Source organism: Rhinichthys klamathensis, unplaced genomic scaffold (assembly GCF_029890125.1).
Source record: "Rhinichthys klamathensis goyatoka isolate OS25496 unplaced genomic scaffold, OSU_Roscu_1.1 h1tg000014l_1, whole genome shotgun sequence".
In the NCBI taxonomy this organism is placed as follows: Eukaryota; Metazoa; Chordata; class Actinopteri; order Cypriniformes; family Leuciscidae; genus Rhinichthys; species Rhinichthys klamathensis.
In genome coordinates, this window is record NW_026606566.1 from 98,022 (window position 1) to 111,058 (window position 13,037).

Consider the following 13,037-nt stretch of genomic DNA (forward strand, 5'->3'; position numbering starts at 1 on the left):
TGATCATACCCTTCTTTTTCCAGTGATTTTCTTCTGACCTTTTCTCTTTTGTAATGTCTCTCAGCCATCTCTCTTTCTACAGTCTTTCTTCAAATCTCCCTCTTGCTCGTTCTCTTTCCTCCCCATCATGAGTGACACGCCCCCTTCTGCTGATTGGCTCACTCTATCTCCTCTCCCATCATGAGTGCAGGGCTCCAGACTGCGACCAAAATTTGAGAGTGTGCGACTGAATTTTACATCCAGTCGCACGTGCGACCAGTAAATTTGTCCCCTTTTTTTTCCACGTTAAACGTGGAAGGGGCTTATCAATGAATCCGGAATGTGTGGCAGGCCAATGAGTGTGAGAAGAATAGGGAATGGCCACTGTAAGTGGCTAATGTGTGGAGGAGGAGGGTCCTAGAGATAATTGAGCGCGCGTTTAAACGTCTGTGGGAAAGAGACGGAGACGCAGACAACCTGCTGTGTGTCTGAGCAATGAACAAGCAAACTATTGACTCGTTCTTGCAACCTGCGGCTAGTGTGCCAGTTAAATTCACTTGCTGGCTTCCCAAATAATACATTACAACAGCGATAATAAAAAAAACGTAAACAAAACGATTACTCTTTGTAAACACAGTTCAATGTGAGTGCCAAATCTCGAACATGACCTGTCATTTACGGCGTCATCACCCGGGAGTTGATAGCGCACGAGCGCAGGCAAGACCTGAACTGCAGACGTTGCCATCGGTATTTAAACTAAACTCATTTAAGTTTTGCCAATGTAAACATTGAAGAGCAAGACGCGAAAGAGAACTCGCGTCTAGAAGATTTGTGCGCGTGTGTCTGTGCGCGCACGCGTGTGTGTGTATGTGTAGGTTACTCATCTCAGACAGCACGCAAATATTTAGTTCTCTTTCAAGTCTTGCACTTGAATGGACAAATTCACACAAAAAGTATGTAAACATGTCCGTCTTGATGAGTATCCTATAGCAGACATAGTCTGTTATGCCTTAAGTGAACTTAAATGGTCAAGAAAGAAACTCACAGTATCGTGTAGGCCTACTGAATCAGCTCTGAATTGAATAGCTTTTGTAACTTTAATAAGGATTAATCTTTAATTTATATAGTCAAATATACAATGTTATTTTACATTTGATTATTTTATTCAATTTCTGTACCTGAAAACTAATGTTGGACCTATCTGAAAAGCATTGTTTATTTTATTAGTATCTTTGCTCTATTGTATTTATTTGTGCTTTTGCTTGTGGTTTGATTATTTGTTCATATTTTCTTTATTTTATTTGACAGTAGTCTTTTTTCCCTGAACATAGCACATACCGAATCATACCGAAACCGTGAACCTAAAACCGTGATACAAACTGAACAGTGAGCTATTTGAAACGTTGCAGCTAGTACAGAGTCACAGTCGGAAGATGATTCAGAGTGAGGGGTTTTTGCGGCGAAAAAGGCCAAACCCACAATTTTCGTGAAGACTGGCTGCGAGACTTCAGCTGGTTAAGGTAGTACTGTAAGGAGACGAATTCAGCTGGTTAAGGTAGTACTGGAAGGAGACGAATTCAGCTGGTTAAGGTAGTACTGGAAGGAGACGAAACCAGCTGGTTACGGTAGTACTGGAAGGAGACGAACTCCATGACCTGCGAATGTTGCAGTCGCTACAGTAACTGCGGGGAACACGAAGTTTGCCGACAGTGCAGGCACTTCACAGTTTAAACACAATAGTTAAACACAATCTTAGCCTCAAGCATAGAGTATGCGGCGACATGTTAATAAATCAAAAAGCAACGCCACTGCCGGTTGCTTTTAGAAGACGAGGTTGTAACGTTAAATCAGAGGGCAAAGGCATTGTAATTTCTGCATCTATTATCAAAGTATTTATTAGTAATACACTGGAAATTAGTAGAAATGTGAATATTTGGTTAGTATGTTGATTTACGGTGTGTGCTCCTACATTTTCTGGTTGTGCCCCTTAAATTTTCAGTTGGGGGCCACTGTGCTCCTAGTGAAAAAGGTTAGTCTGGAGCCCTGGAGTGACACGCCCCCTACTGCTGATTGGCTCACTCTACCTCCTCCCCCATCATGAGTGACACGCCCCCTACTGCTGATTGGCTCACTCTACCTCCTCCCCCATCATGAGTGACACGCCCCCTACTGCTGATTGGCTCACTCTACCTTCTCCCCCATCATGAGTGACACGCCCCCTACTGCTGATTGGCTCACCCTCTACCCCCCATCATGAGTGACACGCCCCCTACTGCTGATTGGCTCACTCTATCTCCTCTCCCATCATGAGTGACACGCCCCCTACTGCTGATTGGCTCTCTCTCTCCTCCCCATCATGAGTGACACGCCCCCTACTGCTGATTGGCTCACTCTATCTCCTCTCCCATCATGAGTGACACGCCCCCTACTGCTGATTGGCTCACTCTATCTCCTCTCCCATCATGAGTGACACGCCCCCTACTGCTGATTGGCTCACTCTATCTCCTCTCCCATCATGAGTGACACGCCCCCTACTGCTGATTGGCTCACTCTATCTCCTCTCCCATCATGAGTGACACGCCCCCTACTGCTGATTGGCTCACTCTACCTCCTCTCCCATCATGAGTGACACGCCCCCTACTGCTGATTGGCTCACTCTACCTCCTCCCCCATCATGAGTGACACGCCCCCTACTGCTGATTAGCTCACTTCCCCCCCTCCCATAGTTGGTCTCTATGGGTGCTGCGCAGGGACATACACGGCACTGTTACTGCGTTTTATGACTACTGGAACACTGGATTGACTGGCCAACATCCACCAGCACTACTGTTTTATAATCTGACAAATCTAACAATTAGTCTTTCTCTGGTAGTCTGTGTCACCAGCATTCGGCCATACACCAATTACATTATTTTCCCATCGCAGCACCTGCACTGTTGCTTTACTTTTTTATAAAAATAAAAAACATTTAGTTCAGTTACACAATGAACAATTATAAACTGAAAACGTCTGCTCTGCTCCATACAGTTGCAGCGCAGTGCAGCAGGAGTCAGATTTCACTTACTACATGCCGATGTGAGAGATGACTGACAGGACGATGGCGGAGGATTTGGTGCGCAACAGATCCTGAGCGGCAGTGCAAATAAACAGATTTCAATACCCTGCTCCTGCTCCAAAACATGTTCCACCCAGTATTATCGCTAATACCGGTGTTGTTGCGAGTTTATTTACCGGTGTGAAAATGTCCTCACCGTGACATGCCTACTAACAATGTATAACACCAGGAAACAAAATGATGCATTCATGAACATGGTAATACTGTTATAACTCAGTAAGAACATGTTTCAGCAGAGCTGACAGGAGACTGAGATGACGTCAGATGATCCATCATTGGTGTCATAACAGCAGCCAGAGGCGGATATCTCACTGTCCTCTGGATTGATCTGATCAGAGCCCTAGGGAGTCCAGCTCATTCATGACCATCTGCCACACTATAACCCCTGCCAACCCATCATGCCCTCTGAACTGTGACAGGAGCAGAAAAACAGACCTCTCCTGGTCTGAACCCTACAGCTGCAAGCCTCCAAATCAATGCATGTCAAGATAATATATGTCTTTACCTCATTATGACACAAAGGGGTAAGTGAGTTGTTAATCAGTACAACAAACAGTTCGAGTACAGTTTGTTTTGCATATGATCATCACATGAATGGAAATCAGCTGATCGGAGTGAAGAAGAGGCAGTGTACTTCAGCATTACCTTCTCACGCCATAGGACCTAAAGGAGAACACAATGAGTTCAAGGAAGCAATAAAGAAACTTTATGCACTGGAAGTTGCCACTGACCAATGTAACGTCACATAAATGCATTTATGCTGTACTTTACAGTGCATTAAAGGGATAGTTCATGCAAAATTGAAAATGCTGTCACCATTAGCTCACCCTCAAGTTGTTCCAAACCTGTATGAAGAATATGTGAAACCAAACAGTTATGGGGCAACATTGACTTCCATAGTATGAAAAAAGAAAATAGTATGCACAAACTGTTTGGTTACACATATTCTTCAAAACATGTTCTATTGTGTTGTTCAGCGGAAGAAAGAAATTCATGCAGGTTTGGAACAACTTTGAGGGCAAGTAAATGATGACCGAATTGTCATTTTTGCGTGAACTATCCCTTTATTGCACTTGGCAAGTGTTGTTATCCAATGGCACAGTGTTGAGTCGTTCCTGTATTTCTCTCAAATTGTGCCTTATTTGTATGTGAGCCGCATCATTAAGGAACTGCTGTGAACTGAACTTGAATGGTCACTACTGTATTCATGTGCAACCAGGAAATGCATTTTTCCTCTTAACAATGGACCATAGACTGGTGAGTAACCGTGTCAAAGGCATTATTAAACCTATTCCCGTTTACTCAATGATCGGCACAGGGCAGAGTGGCCACAATGAATGCAAATAAAGAGGATTATTTTTAGAAAGAAGGAACAACTTGACCGTTACTACTCATCTGGGAAAGCCAAAGAAAGCTGATGTGTCCCGTAATTTACCTGTCTTTAGGGAGAGAAGTATATGTTTCAGCTTGTTTATAATTCTTTATAATAGCACATGCAGTGATGGTAATAGTTTGAACACCATTTCCCCAGACAGATACAGATATATAGAAATGAGTCAAAGGCCAACTACTCCTTACATTTTTGTCAAAACAACCGTCGTCATCTCCAGAGAGTCTGAGAGGCCCAAATCTGCCGTAATGCAGTAAATGTGAGGAATCACTCGTGTCTGGAGCACAAGTGTTGTGAGGTGAGACGCCACCGCAGCTTAATCCTGTCTGCTTTTAGGAGGAGTTCACTTCAGAACTGAAATATCCTGATAATTTACTCAACCCCACGTCATCCAAGATGTTCATGTCTTGCTTTCTTCAGTCGAAAAGAAATGAAGGGTTTTGAGGAAAACATTCCAGGATTTTTCTCCATATAGTGACTTCAATGGGTTGAAGGTCCAGATGTCAGTTTCAGTGCAGCTTCAAAGTCTCGACACGATCCCAGCCGAGGAATAAGAGTCTTATGTAGACAAACCAGCAGTCATTATCTACAAAAAATTAACACTTATGTACGTTTTAACCACAAATTGCACGTCCACGACTTTACGCATTACGTAATCACATTGGAAAGGTCAGGAAAATGTAGCGTAGGACTAACTTCAAAATCCAACTTCAAAATCGTCCGACATCGTTGTTTTATCGTTTTTTTTTTGTTTTGTTTTTTTAAAAGACGTTTGACTTAGTCTTTGCACATTCGCTTTGTAAACACTAGGAAGGTACTTCCACCTACGTCACACGTGACCTTTTAACATGATTATGTAATGCGTAAAGTCATGGAGGTGCAATTTGTGGTTAAAACGTACATAAATGTAAATTTTTTGTAGATAATGACCACTGGTTTGTCTAGATCAGACTCTTATTCCTTGGCTGGGATCGTGTCGAGACTTTGAAGCTGCACTGAAACTCACATTTGGACCTTCGACCCATTGGACCCCATTGAAGTCACTATATGGTGAAACACCCTGGGATGTTTTCCTCAAAATCCTTCATTTCTTTTCGACTGAAGACAGAAAGACATGAACATCTTGGATGACGTGGGGGAGAGTAAATTATCAGGAGATTTTAATTCTGACGTGAACTACTCCTTAAAGGTTTGATTAAATCACAAAGTAATAGTAAAAGAGATGCAAGCACAGCTAAAGTATCGGGCTGAATGAAAGTGAAGTGTTTGTCAATGGAGGACTGACTGTCCATTAGACTGATGAAACCAATCCGGTCGGGCAGACGCGGGGGATGCTGGGTAATCTATGATGTGTGATCCCCAGGGCTCTGTTATCAGCCTCTAATGATGAAAGCAGAGACGGTCAGGATGCTGTTAATCGTTCGCTCTATCGTCTGACTGCACTGCTGTCTCGGATCTGCCCCATCAGAGCTGGCTCTCACATCTCTAACTGAAGGGAGGAAGCACTTCATTACAGCAGCCCATCCCTCCGTTCATCGCCCATCTGCTGATCCCAGCCCTGGGTCAGGAAACCAACACAACACCAAACAGTAACGTGGCATTACCGTGACATCTGGACGTGCACCAACCCACAGCAGTACGCTCAGGTTTCAGGAGAACAGCGTTTGCTGTTATGGCTCATTAATCAACTATCAATTTGTAAAAGAGAATTCTTATTAGAAATAAGAGAAGACAGAATAATTGACAGCCTATAAAATAAATGAACAGTAACTCGGATAATTTGGTCCTTGAAGAATTTGTTCTGAATTGAGTTTATATTGATTTTTGATTCCACTGCCACGTTATAAGAAATCATCTGATAATTGGTTTTACCAATATTTTTCTCCTGATATTTAAGCATATCTGATTCACCTATGAAAGAATCAAACATTAAGAATCGCACAAGACGCCGTTACAGAAGTGAGTATGAGGGGAAACAACACTAGCTGAACAAACTTGAGCCGATTCAGTCAGAGAGGAGCACACGCCATTACACAACACACTTAACGACCGCTGCTGACAATCATCTCCATTGGAAGTTAGATTTCAAATTCATTTTGTGAGGACAACTGTTGAAGAAAATATTGAACCCAAATTGTAGTTTCATGGTGACGGTAGAAATGATGGTGATTGATAGGAATGATACATGTGTTGATTCTGCAGCAATGTATCTTGAATATTGTATGTTTCATAAAGTCATAAATGTTTCGCTTTCACATTCTCTTTTTGCCGTTATCCCCTGAGTAAATACATTTCATTATGTCTTTTCTGATTAATTTCATTAATTACAACATTTCTAGTGCCGTTTTTCAAGAAATAATGCAGACTGTTATTCTTCTGTTATCAGGAATTAAAAACCAATTGGTTTGTTCGGAGCAAAAACACCAGGCTATTTTTTACTACTTTATTCATTCAGAAACAGAAGACATTTAAAATGTTATTTGTATATTTTCATTTGATCAGTCTACAGCAAATGTACAACGCACCCAATACGCCATGTATATAACGGGACAACCCTGAAACTCTGATAGCGTGACTTCATTTGATAGAAGAGATTTTCAATTCACTGTATTTCCTCATCATATTTCCTCAAGTATATTAGATATAATTCAAGTGTATATATAAAATTATTTTATTTACAAATGTCATGTTTGTGATTTTATTCGTAAATTCGTTATTTAACTTGATGCATATATTCAGAAACAAATGCAGCGTACATAAGCTACCATTTTCTATACCACTTCATATCGAAATAAAATATGTTAACAGTTTAAACAATACCTAGTAAACAACACCTAAACCAGATTTAAAAATGATTACATTTATGCAAAGTTGATAGACTCAATTGTCATTTATTGTTCTCCTTTTGAAAAATTTTAGACTGTTTTTTTTTGCCTATTGTTAATAATATTATTGTTGCTGATTTTTATCATTGTTAATCAAAAATGAAATTGATCAAAAACAAGTAAAACGTGAAATAAATATTGGTTCTGCATATCAGTCATCTGAAATAAAAACATACATATTATCGGTTATAAAAAAAAATATTGGTCGATTTCCCCTCATAACACTTTTGTTAGCATCAGGAATATGACCATGGCTAATAACATTTAACGTTTAATAAACGTTAGTAAAATTACACAAATGAATACTGGATCTAATTTAACAGTGCAAGCTCTGAGGACTGTCATGTAATGTCTTCATGTGACGACAGAGCTGCAAACAGCCAGCTCCCACAGGTTTACTCTGCAGTGTTGTGCTGGAAACTATGGCAACATTGAGGAAGAGATGAAGTAAAGAGGGAAAGGCAGAGATAAAGAGAGATAACGCTGGCTCTCCTCGTCCCTCTTCAGCGGGACGTCACAGTGCGGCTCCATCTGAGGAGGATTCCTCGAGCCTGAATGTGAGATCGCCGTCTTCAGCGAGAGCGCATCAGCCTGATAGAGGCCAACTGTGTCAAAGTATCAGTTTCACTCTGACTCACCATGTAACCGCAAACACACACACATCCCACCGGGGGGGAGTTCTGTATTTGTCACAAAAGCTCAGAGGAGTTGGAAATAAAATAACCCATTTACAGTAACCACTCCACAAAAGAACCAGATTTGTACATTTTCTGGAGACAGTGTGTTGTTTGCCTGTGCAACACTCGCCGCTGCTCCATGTGGTTACGAGGGCAACTCTTTCCCCGCCACTGGCCGACGTTTCTGGCTATCCATGTTTTCATTGCTATACAGTAGGGGGCGCTGTTATAGGGTTGGGAATGGAAAATCGATTTCAATTCTGGAATCGAATACTTGTTGTAAAATGAAAGTGTCGATTCCTCTTATCGATTCACGTCGCAGCGTCTTACGTCAGCAGCCTCACTGCGGACACTTGAACGCGGATTGACAACAGAATCGGAAGACAATACAATGCTGAATAAAGTCGTAGTTTTTGTTATTTTTGGACCAAAATGTATTTTCGATGCTTCAACACACTCTAACTAACCCACTGATGTCACATGGACTACTTTGATGATGTCTTTATTTCCTCTCTGGACAAGGACAGTATACCGTACATACATTTTCAATGGAGGGACAGAAAACTCTCGGACTAAATCTAAAATATCTTAAACTGTGTTCCGAAGATGAACGGAGGTCTTACGGGCTTGGGACGACATGAGGGTGAGTCATTAATGACATCATTTTCATTTTTGGGTGAACTAACCCTTTAATGGCACAGGTGAAATTACACTCTATTTAGCACAAACAGGGCTACCATAATATCTGAGCAACATGTATGTACATGCTACTCTAGTTGTTTTTCTATGGTATTTTTAAACCACAGGCAAAAGTTCCTTGTATTAGTGTTCTTTAGCCTGTCTATCTTTGTTCATGATAAGCAGCTGCAGAAACAAGCGGTGAAAGCATTGCTTAAGCTAACAAGATGAGCTAATATTAAACCGCATATAAATCAAAACTGCCTAATGTTACCGGGTGAAATGTCGACCCATGAAGAGGTTTGACTCTGAAGCTTTGGGTGTGTTGGTGGACTCATCTCCTCCATCTGTCACTCTCAATACGAAGCCTTTAACCAATAGTGAAGTTTAACTGCTGTGTTAGATTGTTTTGTAACATAATGGTAAATGGACTGCATATATAGCAGTCCATTCACAGACCCAATGGCCACCAAAGCGCTTAAGGTACAGATATAGTACACATAAGGTACAGATATAGTACACATAAGGTACAGATATAGTACACATAAGGTACAGATATAGTACACATAAGGTACAGATATAGTACACATAAGGTACAGATATAGTACACATAAGGTACAGATATAGTAATAGAGATGTGTGAAGTTGCTAAGACCAAGTCCTAATAAGAAACACTGATTTTCAACATGAAACAAATACATTCTGGGTGGTTCTTGTGTGTCATACATATATTCCGAAACAAAATTTGTACAGAAAGTGTAAAATTTTACATCACATCATTACAAAATGTAATGATGTAAAAATGTAAAAAAAAAAAAAAGTTAAAAAAGTAAAAAAAAATAAAATAAATACAAACCAAATCTGTGCTTAAATTAAATTGCAATTCACTACATTTCAAGTCAAGTCAAATATATTTATATAGCGCTTTTCACAATACAGATTGTATCAAAGCTGCTTCACAGTATCAATCAAAACAACTTAACAGTGTTTGTTTATTATTGATTGTTTATTACTGTTTGTTTATTACATTTGACATTTCTGTTAATTTATTTGATTAATTGTCCTTGTTTATTCATTGGAATATTATTACTGGAACAAATATTGTGTATTTAATTATTATATTCTACATTTCAAGGGCTTGTCGTCATGCTGTTGAATGCTGGCAAAATCAGATTTATTAATTTAATATTAGTAGTTTTAAAGAAGTGTGAAAGAAGAGACTGACATGAAAGTGATGCTAGAAACTCGTGTCCTCTGTGTCGTTGAAATGTGATCGACTAGTTGATAAAACACTGATGGAGTTGTAGGCAGTTAGTCTGTCTAATTCTGATCAATGGTTGAATACAAAAAGAAAAGCCAATTACAATGATCCCAGGGAAAAATGAGCTCCCAGTGCCAGTCCTCAGGAATCACTTCAGGGAAACACTGAGTGATGATGTCATCAGAGGAGAGCAGTGATGTCGACAACAGGAATCCCGAATATGTGGTTGAGCGACACTTCGGATCACAATGGATCTTTGTTTGCGATCAAGTTCCTCATGCAATCTAGTCAAAGATAAACGTGCTTCATCTCAACTGATTATTTCTCTTTTTATTTGGAGCTTGACGGCCGTAAACCAGACGGTCAGATTCTCCTCATCAAGTGAACGAGTGTCACGTCAGCGCAAAGCACAGCTTCCCTGTGAGAACAGAGCATGTTGTGTCACGCTGCTCTCTTTGACAGCATTAGACGTGTTTCGCATATTGGGGGTGTCTTGTGGGAATCGTTTTGCATGCCAGCGCTTTCTTTGTGCTTACTGAGCCCTTCCCAGAATGCAGTGCTCCGCTGCAGAAAGAATGAACTGCGCTCACAGTCGAGCCACGACGTAGAAGAGACCGACACACTTGAGCAGACAAGAGAAGCGTTTGACTGAGGCTGAAACTAACTCTTTTGACCAGTCATAACACTCATCATAAACACAGAATAATGCAGTGTTTATCAGTGTCACATCCCGCCTGACACAAGCGTGTTATCCGTGTGTGTGGAGAATCCAGAGTCTGTTTCTGCAACCACACAGAAGCACAAGTACGGTTCCCTGCTCTGAGGAAATCCAGAAACCATCCACACCGCTTCTCACAACTCTTGTAATACAGTTATCATTTTTGTCATGTAAAAACAGTGTAAATGACATGATGTAACAATTATACAAACATACTTATGTTCACAAACACTGGAACAACTCATGAAATATGGAGGACCAGCTCTACCATATTTAAAAATAAATACAGAAATAAATAAATGCTCAATAAATAAATAAGCATACAATTAATTGCCCCAAAAAATACAGTAAACAAAGAAATGTAGGTAGAAATTAAATTATACAGTGAGACATAAATGTATATATCTCTTAATTAGCTTCTTTATTTATTCATCTTTGTAATAATTACCTTATTTATTTATTGTCCGTTATAATCTTCAACTTTATTTATTAATTACTTATTTTTTAAAGTATTTATTAATGTGCATGTTATAATATTTTTGTCTGTTTTATTCTTCCTTTGTATATTTTTACCCTATTTATTTCTTCAATGCTATTTATTTCTGCCTGTCGTTTTTACATTTCTGTATGCATTTCTGCCTCATTATGCAAATGAGGAGGGGCTGTGTCTTAAGGGGTCAACTTCTGCCCATTGGTTGGTTAGCATTTTACTGCATCGGTGGAATCTACATGGCTTTTCCCTGCCATAAAGCATTGTTTAGTGGCAGTAATGCAACTCCTTGGATGCCAGCTGGCGTTAAAATCCGAAGAAGAAGCATTGTTTAGTAATGTCAAACTCAGCAGGCAGACGTTCAGTGTCCGACCTCTTAAGGGAAGCTGCTAATAGACTGGAAGAATTAGAACACTGTAAGTTTGAGATCTGAAATGTTTTTCTGTGGTCCTTTGAACATTGAACAGTTGCTAAATGCCTCAGCTCACTGACAACTTCATCGTAGGTAGCCATCTTTGTTGTGACTGTGGCCGGTGGCATGTAGATTCGACCGATGCAGTAAAATGCTAACCAACCAATGGGCAGAAGTTGACCCTCTAAGACACAGCCCCTCCTCATTTGCATAATGAGGCAGAAATGGATACAGAAATGTAAAAACGACAGGCAGAAATAAATAGCATTGAAGAAATAAATAGGGTAAAAAAATACAAAGGAAGAATAAAACAGACACAAATATTATAACATGCACATAAACAAATAAGGTAATTATTACAAAGGTGAATAAATAAAGAAGCTAATTAAGAGATATATACATTTATGTCTCACTGTATAATTTCATTTCTACCTACATTTATTTGTTTATTGTATTTTTTGGGGCAATTAATTGTATGCTTATTTATTTATTGAGCATTTATTTATTTCTGTATTTATTTTTAAATATGGTAGAGCTGGTCCTCCATAATGAAAGGGATAGTTCACCCTAAAATGAAAATTAAGTCATCATTTACTTCATTTAATCATTTAATATGCACTCTTTTTTTTTTTTCAGACCACAAAAGGAGAATAAAACAAGAATGTCCCGAATATCGACCGACGTCAAGCTTTAAGAAAAGACACATAAGTTGTGAGAAATCAAGATGAAAATGGACTTGAAACACAATCCATGAATCTTCTTCTCTGAGGGGAAGTAGTTACTCTTGCACATAGTTATCGAGTTCACATCTGTCGACTTTCATTCTGACTGCCAGAGTCCGGAGAAAGAGCACGGGTGCTTTTGGGGGATTTCTAGGCATTGTATTTCATGCCACGTTTATATTAATCTTGAGACCAACGGCCAAGGTCAGTTATTCTGTTAAATAATACATTATATTTTGGTTTATTTTCACTAAACCCTGTCGTTTACCCACTGAACACTTGGAATATACGACACGTGTCGCATGGGGTCATTCTGCAAAAAAAAATTCAACTTAAATTACATTAAACTGACTTAAAAAATGAGTTGAATCTTGTAAAACTTGTAAAAAAGTTGAAAATTGCTTAACTTATTTTGATGAGCTGAAGCAATGTAAAAACATATGTTGTCATAACTTATTTTACAGTGTAAGAACTACAAATTACTGCGAAATTGATGGTAAAAGTGTATACGTTCCTGCGTGATATCACATATGATTACATATTCCTCTACTCTACATATTGCAGTACTCTAGCGGTTTAACAGGACTCAACACACACAAATGAACTGTGTGCTTGTTGCGGGTAACGTTTCCTAACCGCTAGCAGTCGCTTCTGTTGTTTCTGTCAGTCTGCGCATGCGTCTGCTCTCCTGCTCCAAGTCTAACACACTG

General features: G+C 39.6%; 1 protein-coding gene across 2 annotated transcripts in view; it reads right to left on the minus strand.

Moving 5' to 3' along the window:
- Positions 1-13,037, minus strand: part of limk1a (LIM domain kinase 1a) — a 72,736-nt gene that overhangs the window by 36,427 nt on the left and 23,272 nt on the right. The window lies entirely within an intron of this gene.